Genomic DNA, 22,553 nt, shown 5'->3' with positions numbered 1-22,553 from the left:
TCTCTGTTTGGCGTATTGAATGTTTATTTATAAGCCACTCATGTGTCTCAAATTTACCTGATTGCTGCCTGCCTATTCTGTTTGCTGGCGTGTGTCCGACTGGGCTGTGCATATTTTTGCTACACTCAGATAATAGGAGTCTCTAGGTAAATATAACTGTTTAGAAGTCCTAAAGAGAGGCTCAGAATATCTGAGAGGCATATAAAAATTCTTCTGTGCCCAGAATGTGCCTTAAGACTCCAAAAAAGATGCCCTGGGATGGACTCTGGGTGTGTCTTTGAACAACAACAAACCCTGGCAGTTCCTACGAGCAGATGAACCCCTCTAGGATAAGCATGCAATACCCTAGGCTTCTGTTGTGAACACAGACTAGTAAGTGCTTGTCTTCGTGCAGGGTTGCCTCCCCCAGTAGTGTCTGATCCTTGCAAGGATCCCGGCATAAACAGATTCCATGGTTCTCGGTCACCCTGGGCTCTCTGACACCAGACTCACCACATGAAATAAAGCAGAAGATCCGTACACATTTCTTTTGTAAATGTTTATTTATTAATTTTCATTTACTCGGAGAGAGAGAGAGAGCGAGAGACAGAGAGAGAGAGAGCGCTCAAGAGTGAGCGCATGCGCTCTGCCAAATACCCACCTCTGCTGTCTTGTTCATTTATGCCTGGGATTGTTCAAACTTACTTCCATGTCGTTCATGGCCAGGAGTACACAGGACACCCAGGGAAGGGGCAGCTTCCCATGAGTGCTCAGAATCCAGGCCTGGGAGCCATGGCTGTGTTTGTGTCTGGCCTTGAGCCCCCCTAGCTGCCGGGCCGCAGACACATCACATCGTCTTAACTCGGGGTCCTCACCCAGAAGGGAGAAATGCTAATAATGCCGCCTGGTGGGTGTGTGTTCTGCATACAGCCAGCAGTCAGCAAGCAGCACTACCGCTGCCGTGTGGGCAGCAGTCTGGTCAGCTGGGCACCTTTGTCAGTGCATTAGGAAGTTTGGGTGCACAACGGACGCGTCAGTGAAAATACTGTGGTGTCACCTCTTCTTGCTGTTTGGGTTCTCCCTAAAAATGGCTGCTCGTGCCCAGACAGGCACAGTCTCTGGGGTTTGCACACAAACCTCATGTCCACAGAACACCCCCAGAGAGGAGCTGGCCAAAGAGAGACGTGATGGTCTGGGCCTTCCGCTTCAATTATCTTGTGCCTGGGGTGTGCATTTGCTGGGCTCCAGTGACTTCAGAAGCAAGTGTGATGCGGAGGTGCACTCAGCAAGAGTGACTGAGGCTGGGCTCCTGCCGAGCCCTTCTGGGTGTGGATCTGGGAGGCAGGAAGAAGCCTGGCTTCACCCAGTGTCTTTCTTGCATGCAGGAAATAATTCTCAGGGGTCAATGCTTATGCATTGGGATGTCCTCATTACCATGTTAGGCTTCCTCATTCATTCATTCCTTCAGCAAATACTTAGGAAGGCTCTCCTCTGTGTCAGAAACTGTGCTGGGAGTGGGGACAGGAGCCAGTTTTGCACCCTCGTGGATCTCACTTTTTGGAGCAGAGGGAAGCCGTGCACGTGTGACAGAACTGTAGGTGCTCTTTGATGGCAGGAAAGCAATGCAGGGCAAAGGGATTGAGGATGAGAGTGGGATGGGGGGATGGGGAGATGGGGGGCAGGCATTTGCCCGAGGTCATCAGGGAGGTGACATGTGAGCAGAAGGAAGGGATGGAAGGAGAGGAGGCAGGCGCTGGGCGGGGAGAGGCTTGTGCGCAGGCTGTCGATGGCACGGGGAAGGCGGCAGGGTGGGAGGTGAGTGGCAACGGGAGAGGAGCTCTGAAGGGAAGGTGCTGGAGGCAGATGAGCAGGCCCTTGAGGATCAACATAAAGGACTGCAGATTCATTTCGAATGAAAGAACGAGAGACCAAGTAAATATGTGTGGAAGGGACGAGTGACCCAATCTAGCTGTGGAAACCCAGTGGGCTACTATTGTTCTAGTCAAGGACACTGAGCTGTTGTGAGGCAGGCGTTGCTTTTGGATCTGCCTTGAGTGGCATTCTTCCTCTTCCTATAATCTCAGCTTTCTCGTCCCTAACATGAACGTAATGATACCTGTCTTTAATGGTTCTTACCAGAACTGCCGATTCCCTCTGCATCAATAAACTATTACTATTAATAGATTATATTACCACCCGACATGGGAAGTGGGATACACAACAGACTCATAGAATGACAAATACCCTAAACAGCACTCTGGTCTCAGAATCAGCCCTTAAGGCATTCAGATCTGGCTAAAAAGCCCATGAGAAATTCTCAGGCATGGAAAGCCAAGACACTGTGGCAAAAAATGGCCTAAATGAAAGATCTCTGTGAGTGAGATCCCGGTTGAAAGAAGGGGCCATCATAGAAGGAGGTACCTTTCTCTGAAGGGAGGAGAGAACTTCCACTTTGATTATGGCTTTGTCTAAATAATGTCAGAGTTTGTGAACTCAAGAGGTTTCCATAGCCTTGGCAGCTCATGACAAGAGCCTCGGGTGATTACTGATCCCGTAAATAAGAGTGTCAATTGTTAAATCAACAACTGGAGTCACTGTGCTCTTACTCCCCATGTAGGACCTCTGTCCTTAATGTGTTGTACTGTGAGAATTAACAATAAAACTAGTATTCAAACAGTACTTTATACTTTGTGTGTCTGTGTGGGTGCAATCTGTTGAAATCTTTACTTATTATATTACTCTGTATATAAAGATAATTAAAAATGAATCTTAAGACTGGGATGGGAGAAGGAGTAGGAGATGGGATGGTTTGCAGGTGGGAGGGTGGTTATGGGGGGGGAAAACTGCTATAATCCAAAAGTTGTACTTTTGAAATTTTATTTATTAAATAAAAGTTATGTGTGTGAAAAAATAGATTACAATACAGTATATCACATTGATTTTGATGTTTCTTCAAAATGGTAAAAGAGAATGCACGTGGAAGGAGGAACAGGTGCTCCCCTAGTGTTGGGCTGTGTGCACACCCGGTAACTGCTGCTCAGGCAGACACAGCCTGAGCTCCCCTCTTCAGTGTCAGCCTCTTGAAGGTGAGCATGCTGTCGGTTTCCCGGAGGCTGCCTTTCTGGATGTCCGAGTGCTTTTCTCACTCCACCTGCTTCAGCTCAGTCCTCATCCCTCAATTCCATATGCGCCCCCGGGATTCTATTTCTGGCTCTCCCGCCAGGGTCAGTGCACTCGCTGTTTGCCCAGCTGGTCTCAAGGCCTCTTGTACAGTTTCAGGGACACTGACCACGGAGAACACAATGTGAATAGGGCCCCCTGCAGCTGTAGACCCCAGGGGTCCTGCAATGTCTTTTCATTGCTTGACCCCCAATCCCATGCCTGCTTTCTCCCTGTTGACTTTTGCTAGTCCATGAGAACATTGCTCAAATCCTTGTCCTCAGGGAACCTCCTCTGGCCCCCACAATGGGCCGTTCCCTTCCCAGTCTGCTCATTTGAGCCATCTGCCTTTTCTTTGTAGTACCGATCGGAACTGCAGCTTCACTTTCTCCATGTGACTGTTTGACTAAAGCTGGTCTTCCCCATCAGAGTGGGAACTCCATCAGCCGGGAAGCCATCCGTGTAGACGACTGGCTGTTTCCTGATCATTTTCATTTCTGTGTGTGGACACACAGCCGTCAGCCTGTGAATAAAACTTGCTCCCAAGAGGTGCTCATTTGTTGTGTAGGTCCCTGAAGGGGTGCAATTCTGCTTTCTAATGCCTCACAGTGACCGTCAGACTTCCCAGTAATAGGAAAACCAAACCCATCCGAGTACCTCCAGCAGACAAGGTGGGCGGTAGAGGCTTGTTGGTGATTGAATTAATACATGAATAAGTAGACAGGAAGCACAGACCCTGCTGTTGTCAAAATCAGGCTTTTGAGGGTAAGATACGAGGATACTTCAAAAATGCGTGGCAAATGGAATAAAAAATAATTTTGAAATTCATACATTTTCACAATCTGTATGCTCCATGAACATTGTGAAGACCCCTTGGATAAGTACACACACACACACACACACACACTCCTAAAGTATCTTCAAGAGGACAGAGGACAAGTGTGGTGAAGAGTTTCAGGTTGTCTGTCCCCCCCTCCATCTTTTCTCCAAGCTCCGGCTTGGCCACCGCAGATCCAGCTCTCTCAAGGCAGGAAAAAGCAGCCACCCTCTTCTGTAGCCACCACCCCAGAGGGCAGAAGTGTCGCTCCCCGTCTTCGTGGAGGAACGACACAGGACCCTGCGCTGTTCTTTCGTCTGCTCGGCCCTCCCCGGGTTTGCTGCTGGTTCTTCCCGGGTTGGCTACTGTCCCTTCCACCTCCGTGGAAGGGCGGTTCCCCCTGCCACATTCCCCACTTCCGCAGGGGAGCGGCACACCGCCGGCCGGCTCTCTCGGGGGCTGCACAGGTGTTCCCTCAGATGTTCCCCTTAGATGTTCCTTCTTAGATGTTCCTGGTGCATGCCGTCTCTCTCCTCCTTTATAGTCCTCCTCTGCCAATCCCAACTCGGCTGCCCACACGCCGAGTACGCTGCTCTCCTCCAATCAGGAGCAAGTCCTGCTGTTTATTGGTTGAACTGGAGGCAGCTGGGTAGAAGCTGTTTCCTCCTCTCCCAGCGCCATATTGTGGGAGAGCAGATGCATAGAATAAGTCTTAATTCCAGTAACTTAGTCTAGTCCGGGTTGCTCCCCACACAGAAGCGCTGTGCATCTCACTTTTCCCCTCCCCGCTGGGATGAGCATTTCTCCGGTTCTTGCCGGAAAGCTGGGCAAAACAGACTATGGCCCAAGGCCAGGCTCCTGCCCAGGGAGTTGCCGGCACTCACAGCCAAGGTCACTGGTCAATCCTTAGATAGCATTTCTAGGATCTTGTTTTATGTGCTTCACGGGTCTTCCTGTAGGGTACTAATCTCATCACGAGGGCTTCGCCCTTTTGACCCAGGTACTTCCCAAAGGCTCCAGGTCTTATCCCATTGCGAGTTGGGATTACAACGTAGGAATTTTGCAGGGACACAGACATGTGTCCATTACCTCCAGGAAGCTCTGTTTGAAGACTTTTGGCCAGTGCTATCAGTGCCTTCAAAAGATTTAGGAACACATCTTACCAAGAGTGACTTGCAGTTAGGGAAAGTGATTTGGATCATCTGTCTGTTTGACAAATAATCAATCACCAAGTGTCTACAATGTGTCAGGCACAGTCCTGGGCACTGGGCATCTGGAAGTGAACAGGGGTGACAGTGGGCGGTCCTCTCTGGTGAGTGGAGACTGACTGACAGTAGGACAACAGACAGGAGGATCAGCCCAGGTCAATAAAGCAGAAACAGCAGGACTGTGTGTTTGAGAGAAGAAAATGATTTTAGATTAAGCTGAGAACCAAGGGGAAGGTGGGAGCCATTCCTATAATTAGAAGAGCAGAGTTTCCAGGAAAAAGAGCAGCAGGTACGAAGGTCCTGGGCTTAGTTCCCAGCATGGGCCAGTCATTTGGGAGCATGAGCTGGTAACGATCATGTTTTAAAAACCATAATTATGACAAAAAATTAAACAAATTCCTTCAAGGCACCACTGGGATTCTAAATTACTCTTTGTTCTCAGCTTTCAACCAAGCAATAGACAAATCCAGTATATTTCTCTCTGCTTAATCCCACATCTTCCCAAGATTTCCTTCCATCTACTTGTTTCTCCATTACTGCAAGGCTGAAATGGCAGCCAAGTGTCCAGTGTGAGATGAATGTGTTTGCATGAACTCACGTCCCAATCATGCAACAGTCAGGCCACACGGAGGAGTGATGGAATTACCATCTCCCTTGTCACACAGAATTGTAGAATTGTGCAATAATGGATTTGGCGGTTGATGACTACTTTTTGATCAGCATGCTCAGAGAATTCGCTGGTACATTCCTGGGTAAAATAAATACTTACATAAATATTCAAATGCCTTTGAAGATTTCTGCTGGACGGGCAAGTGTTTCTTAGCCAGCAGTGTTTTGATCATTTGGGGGTTAGCAAACAAAGACATTTGGGAGAGATTCTGTCAGAAATAGATGGACCTAAGTGTTAAGGGATAGGGAAAGAAAAGTTAAAATATGACAATGATGGGGAGAGAAGAAGTAAGAGGAGGAGGGAGAGGAGGGGAAGGTGGGGGAGAGAAGGTCCACTGGAAGCAGAGCCTGGGGCAGAGGTTTGGGTCCTGCTGACTTACTGAGGGAGTGGCCTCGGGAAACACCAGTGAGAGTGTGAGGAAGCTGGCACAGAGCAGGTGAAAGGGGGGGGGGGGGGTCTCAGAAAAGCTCTAAATTTTGTCTGACCTTCAGGCAGAAGTTATTCATGAAGCAAGAGGACCGGTGGAGTGTTGAGGCAAGAGTGACGGACTTTTCGTAGCCAGCATCAGTTGGTGACAGGTTACGGGCATCAAGGAGGTATAAGGGCTCCACTCCTCACTCTTCCTCCTTCCACAAAAGCTAATGCACACACTCATTCATTTCCTCACTAGCACATTTACTTATTGAGCACCTGCTGTGTCCCCCAGAGTTGGTGTTACAGCAACGGGGACAATGGATTTCTGGCCGGTTGTCATGGACTCCAGAAGCAAGGGAGAGACACAGCGATGGGGGGCACTGTAACAAATAGGGACCACTGCTGTGCGAACAGGGGTCACGTTTAGTAAGAGCTCTTCTCAGGAGCCCAAAATCCGGTCTAGGGGCAAAGGTGCATGGCTATGCTGCCCAATATGGTAGCCATGAGCCATGGTGACTACTGACCACTTGAAATGCAGCTAATCCCAATTGAGATATGATGTGCATCTCAAATATGCTCAGAATTATAAAGATGTAGAATTTTTCAAAAATGTGAAAAGGCTCAATAATAATTTGTTGGGTTATTGTTAAAATAGTAGCATATTGGATGAGATGGGGTTGACTGATATATGTCAACATTGAGTTTTGGGGACTGCTGGACAGTGTGACATTGCATATGTGGCTCACTTGGTGTTTATGTTGATGGGTACAGGGCTCGGGCTTCGTCACTTTATTTCATACCTTCAGTGTCAGGGGTAAGCTTGCTTGACTATTGACTGTATTAACTTATCATCTCATCACTATAATAAGAAGCCAGACACAAGCTACTAAAGGAAGAAAAGAGGTTTATAAAACTCACAGGCTCGAAGGTTCAGAATCCACATGGCGTGGTGCACCTGGGCTCTGTGATGGGAGCCACCCCTAGACTTCCTAGCCTCCAGGCATGGACAGCAAGTCAGGAGCAGCCCAGTGGTTCCAGCTCAAACAAGAATCAGGGAGAGACTGCAGTCCAACAGTCTCTTTCAAGGCTCATTCCAGCTGATCCAAGGACCTCCCGCTGGGCCCCACCTGTCAGAGGTCCATAGTCCCTCTGGACACCACCATCTTGGGGACCATGATTGATCCCAGTAGACCATCAGGAGCCACCCAAACCACTGCATTGTCATTGTCCTCCAGTGACAATGCAGGAGTAGCCGAGTGGCTGCCGATATAGTAACAAGCATTTCTGATTGGGTGAGGCTGCTGTGTTGTACTTTGTTTTTTACCAAGAACCTGGAATTGCAGATTTCTCCTTGGTTCACCCTCTTTTATCCAAAGGCTCAAATGGCGTGAGCTCCCCCACCCCACGTCCTCCTTGGGTCATTGGCGTTTGACCTGAGGATGTTTCTCTCCACTGCAGGCCCAACGTTGATTTAATCATTTCTTTTTCCCCTTCTCTATGTGAAGTGAACATGAATATAAATCTGTAGGCTTAAAAGTGAAAAGGTAAAGAAATAGAAACAGTTTGAAGTGGGTCTCCTTTCAAGTAATTTCTCTCCCTAACCGGGTAAGATGTCACTCCACATAGATTTCACAGCGCAGCAACACTAGAAAGTATGATAATCGTTCAAAACATAATTGAAAGATTTCAAAAGTTGAACTGGAAGCATTTTTGTCAGAGTTTATTGCAACTATTTTGTATCTTTAAAAAAAGTTTATGAAAGTTCTGTGACAAGAAGATAAATTATGGAACTGTAAGAACTAGGAAATAAATGGATTCTGGAGACTGACAAACAGGGCAAATGACGAGAACATATAATTTTAGAACACAAAAAAAGGGAACTAAATTTGAAAAATTGCATTAGTGTATCATTTTCTGTATATGAGCCATTAGAGGGAAAAAGTGGAAATTACACCCTGTAACAAAGTAAAAATGTTTTCAGTGTTTAAAGGTAATTTTGTAATACTGCTACTATTACTTAAACTCTTACCTCTTATAAAAACCCAAAGACAGGACCCCTGGTGATATTACCTGTGTCTTAGGCGAAGAGCAACAATTTGAATTCCATTCAAATACATTTGTATTTTGCCAAGTGCTATCAAGCCCTGAGTTGCATAATTTGCCAGATAAGTGAAATCGAGACTTCTCGGCACATTTACCGCTCTCCTGTGGGCTTCATCAGTGACAGCGAGATCAGGGGAGATGTACAAAATTGTCAGGATGCACTTACTTTCTCACGATCCTCGATACAAATAGTTCTTCTTCGCACATGGTCTCTCTTTTTCCCTGTTTGCCACAACATTTTTCCTGTCTTCTCCACATCTCCTGAAGTTCCAGGGACACACTTTTCTCTCCGGCAAATAGCAGGACTCTTCGAAACCAAATATTTCTGTTGAGGAGGGGGAAATTAAAAATATTTCAGACAAAATCAGTATTGTTTACAAGAGGATTTTGAAATGTTTCTCCCTCTGTTGTACACACTGTGTGTGTGTGTGTGTGTGTGTGTAGAAAAAGGGAAGGTGTTGTGAAAAGAATAGAGTCTGGCCGGCGCCGTGGCTCACTAGGCTAATCCTCCGCCTTGCGGCGCCGGCACACCGGGTTCTAGTCCCGGTCGGGGTGCCGGATTCTGTCCCGGTTGCCCTTCTTCCAGGCCAGCCCTCTGCTGTGGCCAGGGAGTGCAGTGGAGGATGGCCCAAGTCCTTGGGCCCTGCACCTGCATGGGAGACCAGGAGAAGCACCTGGCTCCTGGCTTCGGATCCGTGCAATGCGCCGGCCACAGCGCGCCGGCCGCGGCGGCCATTGGAGGGTGAACCAACGGCAAAGGAAGACCTTTCTCTCTGTCTCTCTCTCTCACTGTCCACTCTGCCTGTCAAAAGAAAAAAAAAAGAATAGAGTCTGTCTCCAGTTGTCTCCCATTGGAAATCATACACACCCCATTACTGAATCACTCTGAGGGTTAGATTAAGGGCTCCAACATCAATGCCCAAAATCTAGTCAGGAAAAGTAAGCAAGGGAATGAGTAAGAAATACACAGTCCTCTTTGTCTAGTTTTTATTTTTCGACTTTCAAGAGCATTCTGGGTACAGAGAAGTTTTAATCTCCCAAAAGAGACTCAAGGAGAATAGAGATAACAGCCACTTGATATTGCACCTGTAATTGGTGAGACTGCAGGGAGCAGTGGGGCTTGCGGCAAACTGAAGAACACACCGAGGAGAGGGGGCAAGTGCTGCCAGTCCCAGTTTACTGTTACCGAGGGGATGTTGATTTGTTTTCCATTTCTTCTTTTCAGAGGAAGCCAGGGGATCTGGGCTTATTTTATTGCAGGACAGATATATCCTGATTTTTAAAAGCTGGTAACAGTTTTTAAAGTGCCTGCACACATTCATTTCCTGGCCAGACACAGCCAGGAAAGACAGCCAGGGTGCGAGCACTGCAGAAGGGGCTTCTCTAAGTGTCTGGGGGAAGCCACAGTCGTTATGTGGGGACAGTGGAGTCTGTCCTGACTCTCATTATCTCTCTTCTCTCTCTCCCAGCACATGGTGTATCGGAGATGAGCTCATCCATTGTTAAATGTTACTTAGAATGTCATCTAAGTTAGCTCCAAAAATTCCTCCACTCCTCTCATCGATACAGGCAGTATTTGGACCTCCGGGCTGTTGCTTCCCCATCACCAACCACTACTACTACAACAGCAGCAGCAGCTCAGTGAGATGAGGCTTAGATCTCTAAGGAACATCGTCCTGATCTTCTAGTCTTAGAGCGAATTCTACTTTCAGCAACGGGAGCGGAGCACTTTAGCTGCCATCTATTCCGGGGTCTTTTCCCCTAAAGTTCAACCAGGGGTCCAAGTAGTTTGCCAGCCCGAGGGTCTGGAGGGGAGAGAGGGCCAAGTCTTTGGAACAACCGACAGCCCGCTGGGTCAGCATGGCCTGTCCATCACAGTGGCCGTGGTGCTCATGGTGGCACACGGGCGGAGCCTGCAGCACAGACCCCTTCCTACGCAGCTGCCTCTGGCCTTGCGCCTGCCTAACACAGCACAGACATCAATCCCCTGTGCGCTGGCTGCTGTCACCTGGGCAGTTTTCCTTCTTCCTCTTCTCCATCCGCGCCCCACCCCTGCCCAAGTGGAATTTCTTTTTTATCAGGGACTGGGGTAAGGATGGAGAAGGAAGACCTACTCTCAACTCCAAGCTCTGGCCAAACCCATTTCCATTTTTTTTTTTCTGTTCTGCATCCTCTAAGGTTCCCTAGGGGTTCAGTATTGTGGAGATAAAAGCCGGGAGGAAGTGCAGGGTACGTCTGCTTTCTACTCTGTTGCGTCCCATCCCTGAGGCGGTGAGCGCAACGGGTAACTGTGAAAGGCTTAGAGGCAAAGCGCAGAAGAGCACCTCTCAAAGATGTCCCACTGCAGGCACAACCTCAGCGCCCCAACCACTTCTGCACATTAGATACCGCTCTGTGCTAGAGCCACACTAGCTGTTGTCTCACTGATTCCTCAGCACAACTTCTGTGCAGTGAGAGTGAATCTTGCCATCTCTGTGAGTTTTACACCGGTGAGAACTTACTATGTAGCAAATATCACAAACCTCAGTGACTCACAACAGTAACCAGTTGGTCTGTGGTGTCCAGCTGAACTGGGTTGGGCTGCCCTGGACTGAGTTCGCTCCATTCATAAATCACTGGTTAGCATCCGGGTAAGCTGGGACATTCTGTTGAGCTGGGCTGGGCTCACTAATAGTTGTGGGGATTGGCTCTCTGTTGACTGACCTAGGACAGACTTAATGAGGATGAACTTGGCCCCATGGCATGCATCGCTCATGCCGCCAGCTTGGCCCTTCACTTATGACACACATGGCAGGAGCAGAGTAGGGAAAAGCCCACTCAAGTATTTCTTCCGCTTCTGTCTGCATCGCACTTGCTGATATCCCGACAGACAGCACATCTCGTGCCAAACCCCACAGCAGAAGCAAGGGCATCGTGAAGTTAGTTGGCAAAGGGCATAGACAGAGGGAGGGCTGGAGGGCTGGACCCATCCTACAAGCTCATCCCATTTCCTGACTCCGGGAGCTGAAGCTAGGAGGAATGGAGTGTTTATTTGTGCAGGGCCAGAGCTTGGCATGAAGGGGCTGGGTTTTGAGCCCACGCAAGCCTGACTCCAAGGCTGTGCTCCTAACCCAACGAATTACTCCACTGCCTTAGTTTTTTTGAAAAGAAGCTTATAAAAAGGATTCTCCATGTTAAGCACCACCTTCCAGGCCAAATAGAGTGCTGAGTAATAGCATGCCTAATATGGTTGATAGAGAAAGCAAACTTGAAGCCAAAACACTCTAATTTCCCCTAAACATGTGTAATCATCTTAATTTTCTCTTTGCCTCTGTTGACAGAGCTTGGGGAAGACAACTCCGTTTCAGCATCAGCCAGTGTTTCCCCTAGGAAGCTGCAGGCGGGGAATAGGGCTGGCATCCTTGACTTCGAGAAAACCCATTTGCTGTCATTCGATTCTTCCCTCGAGGGGGCGGGGAGCCCTTCCTCACCCACCAGGGAGCTCTGCTGCTTGATGGTGCGCCTTCCCCTGGTCAGAACCTCCTGCTCCTCGGAATCAGGTTGCGGCTCCGTGGGTGCTAGGTGACCTAGGTTGAGTCCCAGGCACTTGAATCCATTTGGAAGCCGAGTTTCACCTACAATGACGGAACTGCTTGGAAAGTATCGAAGCCCCTGGAGGGCTGAGGTCATTGATCAGTGATTTGGTTTGCTTGCGAGTTGTCCTAATACGAGAGGCAGATTTACATTTTTGAATAACTACATAAATGCAAAACTAGTTCCCTCTGTGGGTTGACATGACGAAGAATTGCCTGCATGGCTTTGCTGATGGTTGAACTCTTTAGAATATGATGTGAGGTCCTAATTATGGATTCAGATGATAATGATAGTAATAATAGCAACTGAAATTTCCTGCACCTTTGTAGCATGCAGGGAACTGTGCTCAAATCTGTCCATGCATTTTGTCTTAACGGCCACCCCTGATGCCCACTTTGCAGCTAGTGATAATGGGATTGGAATGACTTTTCTCAGAGCCACATGGCCAGTTAGTCATGACAGGCACAGCTGGGACACTGGATTAATATGTGGTAGTTAAGATGGAGATCAGCAAACTTTGTATCAGGCCAGGCAGTAACAATTTTAGGTTTTGCAGGCCACTCAACCTCTGGGACAACTGCTCACTTTTGCCTCTGGTTGCTGTGTGAAAGTAGCCATCAACAATGTGCAAACAGTTGGGTGCCAATAAAGCTTTAATTACAAAAGCTGGCAGTGAGTTGGGTTTTTAGCTTGCTATACCTTTGCTTACAATCACTGCAGGCCATTTATCCAACGTCCTTTTAATCTCAGTTTTCTCATCTTAAAAGGGGGGTGGGGACTGGCGCTGTGTACCAGCCTACGATGCTGGCATCCCATGTGGGCACCGGTTCATGTCTTGGCTGCTCCACTTCCAATCCAACTCCTTGCTGATACAACTAGGAAAGCTGTGGAAGATGGCCCAAGTGGTTGGCCCCTACCACCCATGTGGGAGACCTGGAAGAAGCTCCTGGTTTCTGGCTTCAGCCTGGCCCAGCCCCAGCTGTTGTGGCTGGGGAGTGAACCAGCCAATGGAAGGTTCTCTCTCTCTCTCTCTGTAACTCTGCCTTTCAAGTGAATAAATAAATATTAAAAAACACAAACAAACAGAAGGGAGGGCGATAATCATCGTGGTACTTCTCTCGCAGGGCTCCCTTGAGGAGGAAGTGGGTTCTGTGTAGAAAGCACCGGTGTGCACTGTCGCCAGTGTGGTGGCAGTAGCAATGTTGTGAAGGAGGAAGCAGATGGCAGAAGTCCCCCTGGGTTCGACTTCGTTTCTTCCACCTGCCAGATGGGTGACCTCAGGGATGTCACACACCCTGCCTGAGCCCCGACCTCCTCCCTTGTAAAGTGGGAGGTCGGAAGAAGACGAACCTCACGCGGGGCTTACAAAGATGAAGTGAATTTAGAGGAGGCGGTGTGGTGCAGCGGATTCAGCCGCCATTTGTAGTGACTGCATCCTGTATCCACTTCCAACCCAGCCTCCTGCCAGCGCAGCCTTGGAGGCAGCACAAGATGGCCCGAGTGCCTGGACTCCTGCCAGCCCGTGGGAGGCCTGGATGGAGTTCTGGTTCCCGGCTTCAGCCTGGCCCAGTCCCAACTATTTCGGGCAATTTGGGAGGGAACCAGTAGATGGAAGACTCTCTCTCTCTCTCACATGCAAGTGATGAAAATAAACAAACATTCACAAAAAGAATAAGTACGTTGGATATGTGTGAAGCTTTTAGAATGGTGCCTGGCACGTGGCAGCGCTTTGTGAGTGCTCCCTTGGCTGTTTCTATCGCGCAGTCGCCAGCTGACGCCCGTGGCCTGCTGTCCCTCCTGGAGCTCTCTCCCAGCGTGTGTTCCGGCAGTGGTTCTCGGCTGCAGAACCAGTCCCATGGTGAGCTGCCGAGGCCCGCGGACGCCTTCTCAGGAAACTGTTTCCAAGCATGCGAAATACAAATAGAAAATACTATCAAAATTCCCAATTAGATAGTAATGCAATTACTAAAACATTCTTTAAAAAATTTTTGATGTAGTTGTACGTTAACACATTATCTATCTAGTGGGGGTGTGGCATAACTAGTATAATTTTGAAATCATGGTGTCAGTTATATTTTATTATCTCTATAACAACTGTAATGTTTTGTGAAGGTACCTGTGATTTCTTTTTAAGATTTTATTTATTTATTTGAGAGGTAGAGTTACAGACAGAGAAAGGGAGAGACAGAGAGAAAGGTCTTCCATCATCTGGTTCACTCCCCAGATGGCCGAAACGGCCAGAGCTGAGCTGATCTGAAGCCAGGAGCCAGGAGCCTCCTCTAGCTCTCCCATGTGGGTGCAGGGGCCCAAACATCTGGGCCATCCTCCACTGCCCTGCCAGGCTGCAGCAGAGTTGGAACAGAAGAGGAGCAGCCGGGACACGAACCGGCGCCCATCTGGGTTTCCAGCGCCGCGGGTGGAGGCTTAGCCCACTATGCCACAGCACTGGCCCACCTATGATTTCTTTGATGCTAAAGTCACAGATCTGATGATTCAATTCCTATCTTTATAATTCAAGAAATGCTAAATTTCAGGTCAAATTTGGTGAAAATAAAATTCTGGGGTATTTGTTTTTTAAAAATCACATTCATGAATTGCCTGAATTCACAGGCCCCTGGAGGTCCCCAGGCCCCCAGGTCAAACACCTCCACACCTACTGCTGTAGGAGGAGTCATTTCAGTCAGAACCCTGAGTGGCACCGTGTGCACTGAGGTCAGAGCTCGTCGTCTCCAGTCTTACACCACACACACGCATGGAGGAGGGATGCAGGGCTTTGTCCACGGCGAGAGCAAATGCATCCCGTGCACCTGCACAGTCACGCAGAGCTCACGCATGGCTGTGTGAGTGAGAAATTAGAGCTGCGTTTTCCCTTAATTTGATGCCTTACATGGGAAAAAATTGTCATCAGGACCATGCCAATGAGAGGTAATAGAAACATGATACCGCTGACCTCATCCAAAAAAATAGCTATTGTCACAGGCCAGAGATGCTGAATATTTGTAGGTGTGGGGAGAAATATATTTGTTAGTGAAATGGAGCTTACTGGAGAGTGAGTAAAGGTGAATTATTTGTCAGACGACTGGAGGAGGCTTATGCAGTATACTATTATTGAGCGGGACTATTAACAGAGTGAATTGCTATTGTGACATGCCATTAAATTGTTTTTAGTGTCCACAAAGGTATCATTCAGGAGCTGGCAGGGTTAGTAACAGAGTTGTATTTTTGGTGGACAGCAGTAGATCTTGAAACAAAACAGCACATTTTACAGAATAGTAAAATATGTCTACAGCTGGAAGTCTGTAGACAACTGAGTGTGAGGTAATCATGGGCAGCTCCTGGACAAGCACCCCAAGAAGCTGCACCCCACGGCGGCTGAGGCTGAGCTCTGCCTGGTCCAGCAGGAAGGAGTAAGGTGCAGAGAGAAATCTGGATGCTGGACTCTTCCAAGGATCTTCCGTCCTGTCCCTGTTGTATCCACAGCCTTTGTCAGGGAGGTTGGTTCAGTTATTATTTGCTGAAGAAAGAAAAAAGGAAGGGAAGAGGGAGTGAAAGAAGGAGGCAGGCAGAGAAAGAAGAGAGAGGGAGAGAGAGAGAAAGAATGAGACTATGAATGAACTAGCCAACTGACCTACAGTGATATTGAGGCATGTATGTTCTTTTGTGTGCATGCAGACCTAATTATTCGTTAGTTAACTTTCTTTTTTAGAAAAAGATTTTGTTTATTTATTTGAGAGGTAGAGTCATAGACAGTGAGAGGGAGAGACAAGAGAGGTTCTCCATATGCCAGTTCACTCCCCAAATAGCCACAATGACTGGAGATGAGCTGAGCCAAAGCCAGGAGCCCGGAGCTTCTTCTGGATCTCCCACACAGATGCAGGGTGCCAATCACTTGGGTCATCCTCCACTGCCTTCCTAGGCCATAGCAGAGAGCTGGATTGGAAGAGGGGTCCCCAGGACATGAACTGGCACCCATATGGGATGCTGGTGCCATAGGCAGAGGCTTAGCCTACTATGCCACAGCACTGGGCCTCCAGTTAATTTTCAATGAATATTTTATTGAGTGCATTCTAAGTGTTGGGCACTGCACTAGCAACCACACTTATATGTTCCACAAGACAGAAAAGGCCCTATCAGATGGCTTCCATTCAAGTGAGGGATTTAGAGAATAAACAAGGTTTCAAACAAGCATATTCCAAGGTAATGCTAATTGTTCTGAAGAAAACAAGACATGAAAACAGTATAATAAGATGCTAAGGTAACAAGAAAGAAGGGCCACTTTGGGCTAAAATCTTCTTGGTGACAAAGAACCAAGCATGGGACAACCAGAGGAAATGCGTGTTTTCCTTAGGGCTACCTAAGCCACACATGTTCTTCGTGTCCATCACTTCATTTGATGCGCACATCAACACTGCACAATAGACTATTGTACTGTGAAGTGACAGTGAAGACAGGGGGCTAGGGAGGCAACAATCCTTGCCCACCAACTCAGACAGGCACCACTGAAACAGCACCTCCCTGACACCAAGGCACAGAGGGACCAGGCTGCCATGTCGTCTCAAGACAAGGGAATCTCCTGTTCAGGCTCATGCTAATTATTTTTTGGCTTTGTTCCTGAAATCGGTCGGTAGCTCAGATAGTGGATCTCTTTCTTTAAAAAAAAAAAAAAGATATATGTATTTATTTATTTGAAAGGCAGAGTGACTGAGAGAATGGGGTAGATACTGAGATTTCCCATCCTTTGGTTCACTCCCCCAAATGTCCACAAAGGCCAGGGCTGGGCCAGGCCAAAGCCAGGAGCCAGGAAATCTATCTGTGTCTCCCACGTGGGTGCAGGGGCCCAAGGTCTTGGGCCTTCTGCTTTTCCAGGCACATGAGCAGGGAGCTGGATCAGAAGCAGAGCAGCCAGGACTCAAACCAGCACTTTGATATGAGATGTCATATCACAAGCAGTGGCTTTGCCAGCTATGCCACTAGGCTCGTCTCCAGAAAGTGGATTTCATCTTGAGTATGGTTAATAAATGACACTGAAGAAAATGCACATCATTCTGTTTGGTCTTAATAAAGGACAGTGGAGGGAAAACGGGCCATAGATTTTTTTAAGATTTATTTATTTGAAATGCAGAGTTAGAGAAGGGGAAAGGCAGAGAGAAAGAGGTCTTCCATCCTCTGGTTCACTCTCCAAAAGGCCACAACAGCTGGGGCTGGGCCAGGCCAAAGCCAGGAGCTTTTTCCAGGTCTCCCACGTGGGCACAGGGACCCAAGCACTTGGGCCATCTTCTGCTGCTTTCCCCAAGCCATTAGCAGGGAGCTGGATCAGAAGTGGAGCAGCCAGGACATGAACCAGCACTCAGATGGGAAGCAGGCATCACAGACAGCGGTTTTACCTGCTGTGCCACAAGGCCAGCCCCTGGCTAGATAATTTTAGCTCATTAATAAGGAAATGCAGCTCAAACCACAAAGCTCCATTGCTATTACTGTTCCCGTTATTATTTCAACTGTAAATTCACTGAAGCATTTTTTGTGTCAGTACCCAGTACTGGGGAGTTTGGGAGAGACGAGTAGGCACACGTTCCTAGACTGCAGGAGTAAGTCCACATGGGTAACATGCTTGGGAGGACTTTTTTATAAAATATCAAATGCCTCTACAGTTAACGTGGCCAATGTCACAAAAATCCCATTTTTAAGAATTTAGTACAATGATATCCACACTCAGATATATATAAAATTATATCTAATAAAGCATTTATAAAATCATTAAAAATTAGAAACCATTGCAATATCCAATAATAAGGGGTTGATTATTTTTAAAAAAGAAACAAAAGTGTGCATTGGCTCATCCCTTCCCAATAACAATCCACAATCATCAAGCAAAATTTCCTAATATATTAAGTAGGGGAACAGACAGCAACCTATAAAATAATGTGTGCATTAAGATTGGTAGAATTTCTGTGCTGTATCCATTGACAGCCATATTTTTGTAGATGGATTTAATAATAGATAGCGTCAGTGATAAAGGTGACATGATTATGTAAGTTTCTTATATGATTATGAGAGGATTTATCCTTGGCAGTTTTCTTCTTTACCTGTTTCTCTCTCTGCCGGATTTTCTCTGTGGGGCATGATTTATTGTTATCATCAGACACATGCACACACAGTGAATGACAGTCAGCATTTAGGGTGTAACTGTCGCCTCTGTCTTCCCAGTGCAGCTTTGGCTGCACCCTCACAGGACCTGGCCTTGGCAGAAATCCCTGCTCGGGTGCCCCAGGCCCTCCTCCGTGCTGTGTACCTGCCTCCCTCATGCAGGCAGTTTCAGAAATGCTCAGTGCTAACTTTACACTCGTTTCGTTCCTGGAGGGAAAGACAGAAGGAGTTCTTAGAGGATAGTCCTGTCTCTTGCTAATTCCCACCAGGCCAAGGGAGCAGTAGCAACCATATAGGGAAACAAGTGCTTAGTTCTGAGTGGTTAGTAGTTCCGTATATTTATTTATTATGCTAGTACTAATTTCTTAAGGCTGGACACTGAGAATGCAAATCTGTGTAAGACTCAAGAAGTAGTTACCTTTAGTGTCTGTGAATAATATCTCTATCAAGCTAAAATTTAAAAAGCAAAAGAAGAAGGAAGAGTTATAGGAGCAAAGCCAAAGGTTATTTTTCTTGGATTTCTTTTTTAAGTTATAAGGTTGCCTGATTCCAGAGCAACGCCTGCGTGGCGAAGTGCAGTGTGTCAGTGGACGGCTCAAACAGGAAGTGCAGACTGACCTCATCTGAACCCAGGTCCTGCATTCACGGGCTCCGTAGCCGTGGACAGAGGGAGGGCTGGTTAGCAATTCAAGCGTGCCCTCAGCCGCCAGACAGCCACGTTCTAACCACCGCTCAGCACTCGCCCGCTGTGTGACTTCAGGCCAGTCACTTCAGTCTCTGAGTCTTCCCTTTTAAGCATGCAAAAATGCGATTTTTTTTTCTTCAGGATCAGTAATTTCAAAGATTAAATCCTTGACACACTGGTGATGCTTAAAAGCAGTGATTAATAGTATGACTTTCAACAAGAATGATTTCATTCCAGTTATGCGTCTGGGAAAGAGGAAGAAAAATAAGGATATGAGGAAGAAGGAAATATGGGCACGACTTGGTTTTTTATAAGGATCCCATTAGACAGAGACTCCTGAATGTCTTGAGTTGTGAGTTTGTCGTCTGGTCAAAAATCACCGGACATCTGTGCGGGCATGTGTGTACTTCTCTCCACATTAGATTACAGGTTTTAGGAGGAGAAATCAGTGCAAGAAAAGTAATAAATAATGCATGCTGACAATGCGATCATGTTTATTAAGAAGCAACAGCCTTGTCATCTTCATTTTCTTCCTCAGTGATTCTCCCCTCCAAGGGTTGGTTCTGCTGGGACACCCTGCATTTCAGCTGGCGGCCATTCCCTAATTCTTGTTTGCAAAAACACCTGCTTTGCAAAAATAAAAGCTCCACACTGGGTTCCTCTGCTGAGCCTTCCGTGAAATCCAGCCCATCGCTGTAGATGGCTTCTTGGCTCCAAAACCTCCAGAGAAAGTAATAGCCCGGCCCCACATTGTCTGCAGGTTTTGTATTTTCCCACAAGCTCTCCCTACACCAGCCTTTCTGTACTGAGTTTGTAAGAAACCTCTTTAGGCTTCTAGATTTTGAGAAAGGAGAGGGAGAAGAGCGGAGAGGAGAGGAGGGGAGGGGAAGGGAGGAGAAGGGATGGAGGGGGGAGGGCGTGAGGGGAGGGAAGATAGGAAGGGAAGGGAAGGGCAGACAACTTTGCAGCTGCTGAAACATGGGTACATTGTGACATTCTCGGACTTGAACAGGGGTTGCGTTTTAATCTGTTGCTGATTACCCATTTGTACTTGAAGGACACTGGGGGTGGGGTAGGGGTAGGGAGGGCACATTGTCAATGTCTGTCTTCTGGGGACCTGGAGCAGCAGGCTGCACTTGTGGGGAGTGCTACACACGGAGAGGGAAAGCTTGGCTGGGGAAGTAGGAGAATGCGAGAGAGCAGGCGTAGAGGGAAACAGGCAGAGTGAATTTGCAGATAGTACAGGAAGCCTGGCTTGAGTGGAGGGCTCGCTGGACTTGTTCCCTGGCCCCAGCCTCTCCCATGTCTTCATGAGTGTGTAATCAAGTCAGACCTGGGCACTCCCTCTTCTGTGTCTCCCATGATCTCCTGGTAGCAGCCTGTCTCTCCCTCCAGTGTCCTGCTGTCTCTGCACTGGGTTAGGAGAGCGGGGTACACATCTTGAGAATGATACTAGCTTATGATGTAAATCAAGGGTGGGCTTTGGTGTCTCTAAACACCCTGAAACCTCCTCCACTATTTTTTGACCCTGATGTTTGTTGTCTTCAGGTAGAAGAATTCTCCTCCTCAACGCTGATCTTAGAAAGCCACAGAGGTTCCTCTTGGTAGCAACCCCCTCCCTAGCAGCAGGTCCTCCTTGCCCTGCTCCAGGGTGTGTACTGCGACACTTGTTGAGTGCAAAGTCCATCATGCTTAGACAGTTCAGTAAATAGGGAATTACATGTTTGATTAGCTTGTCCTGACATGAAATATTGATCCGGATTTTGCGTTCACTCTGATTTACTTCCGAAATCCATCTTCACTTAATTTTTGACTTCTTGTTTCCTTCATGCCTCCCTAATTCTCTTTGCCATTCCTTTTCTGCTTCTGCTGTGTAGCTCTCTGTTGCTGTCTCTCCTGCCTGCCTCTCTCTCTGTTAGCACCTGACTGTGTTAGGAAAGTAGAATCTATGGTTTTCTGTAACATTCACTGTATTGCTTCCCTGGCCTTCCTTTCCCTCCACGGTGTGAGTCCAGCCGCAGAATTCCTTGCCAGATGCCCGTCTTTGATGCCTTGAGTTCCAGTTTGCTCTTCTTCCAGTTGCCTTTAGTCCGTCCCCTTGTACCCACTGCCATTGCTGACTTTCACAGGGCTCCCATTTGTCTCTCAACTTGGCCCCTTCAGCCAGACGCTCTGATCCGCTACTTCCTTTTCTTTGATGTGGCTCCACTTCTGCAAGTAATCTCATCTTTCCCGGAGCTCAACGGTTTCATGGACAGTCATAGGGATAACATACTCGGTTTGAGCCAGCTACAGCATCTCCCAAGTTACAGCCATTCCTGTGTTCAGACACCTTGGTAGGCACAGTCTGGCTCCAGGGGTAGAATGGAGACATGCTGTGCACAAAATGAAGAACTAACTTCTCTGCTGAAAGAATCAGACTGCCAGAGAGCAAGGCAACACAGGTGGTCACATCCTGAACAGGGAGGTTGATGGGTAATTCTATTGAAAAAAAATATATTTTTATATTTATTTAATTCTACCTAAATTCAACATGCCAAGGAAAACTAGTAAAAACTGGCAGAACACCTGGCCACTCCATTGAGTCCTCTCACATTGCCTAATATAGTGTTGGAAAAATTGCCATAAATCTGGAGTCTCCATGGTATCAAAAGCCAGTGATACTTTGTGTTCTTGATTTGTCCTTATCAGCATTCCTGACACTGACTGTGGGGTGTGTTCAGGACCAAAAGGTCTGTTTTGCCTAACCCTTTGACTAACAGAACAAATAGATCTGAACAATCTGTTCTCGTAGGATCCTTTATAACAATGTTGTCCTTGCATTCTTGGATAGATATTTTCCATTTTTCTTCAGCAATTAGGCCACGTGTTTCATGGGCCAGACCTTGATGCCATCTGGAAGCACGGATACCCGTGGACATACTTTGGGAAAATAAAGGCATTGTACTCAGTTATCACCCCCTTCCCATGAGCTGCAGTTCCCTTGCCTGGAGAGTGAGTGTGACTCACTGTGCAATGGTGAATTCTGTGAGATAACGTGAAAGGGGCTCCTTACGGCCCAGAACATTCTAACCATGAAAACACAGTGCCCCAACTTCATCACTCTCTGGAAAGTGGAGCAAATTATTATATGAGAGGTCTTTAAAAAGTTCATGGAAATGACATAGTACAAAAGGTCGATACATGAAGTTCAAGGCATTTTGTTCACCAAAACAAACTTATCTTTTAATTCCATTTTTTGACAAATTTTGAAGTACCCTTGCATTTCCTTAAAAATACAAAGAGTATTTGATTAGAAGAGCAAATTGTGTTGAGATAGTAAGTTGAAAATAGTGATAAAGAAAACATTGTTTTTCCTAACACTAGAGAATTTCTCGTGTTCGGTGCACCTCAGGAAGTGGCACCTGACGACGTGGCACCTTCTCCTCGCCCTGCTTACAGTTGAAATGAGGGGAGCTGTACATTGAAAGGGGGGGATTTATTTGTCTCAGGGTTTTTTAACTTTTTGTGTCTTCTGAGTGAATGTGGCCTTCTCCATATGACTCAGCAGCTTGCGTTTCCTACTTTGACTGTTGCACAGACAGCCTTAAAATCATGTAGCTACGGGGCCGGCACCACGGCTCACTTGGTTAATCCTCCGCCTGCGGCGCCAGCATCCCATTTGGGCGCCGGATTCTGTCCCGGTTGCTCCTCTTCCAGGCCAGCTCTCTGCTGTGGCCCGGGAGTGCAGTGGAGGATGGCCCAAGTGCTTGGGCCCTGCACCTGCATGGGAGACCAGGAGAAGCACCTGGCTCCTGGCTT

The 22,553-nt window shown here is 47.4% G+C and overlaps 1 protein-coding gene across 8 annotated transcripts in view; it reads left to right on the top strand.

The window, feature by feature from the left end:
• Positions 1 to 22,553, top strand: part of TSHZ2 (teashirt zinc finger homeobox 2) — a 478,036-nt gene that overhangs the window by 144,078 nt on the left and 311,405 nt on the right. The gene's annotated exons all lie outside the window — the stretch shown is intronic.

Source organism: Oryctolagus cuniculus, chromosome 11 (genome assembly GCF_964237555.1).
Source record: "Oryctolagus cuniculus chromosome 11, mOryCun1.1, whole genome shotgun sequence".
NCBI lineage: Eukaryota > Metazoa > Chordata > Mammalia > Lagomorpha > Leporidae > Oryctolagus > Oryctolagus cuniculus.
The sequence above is the reverse complement of the archived record's forward strand: the minus strand, read 5'-3'. Positions and strand labels throughout refer to the sequence as shown.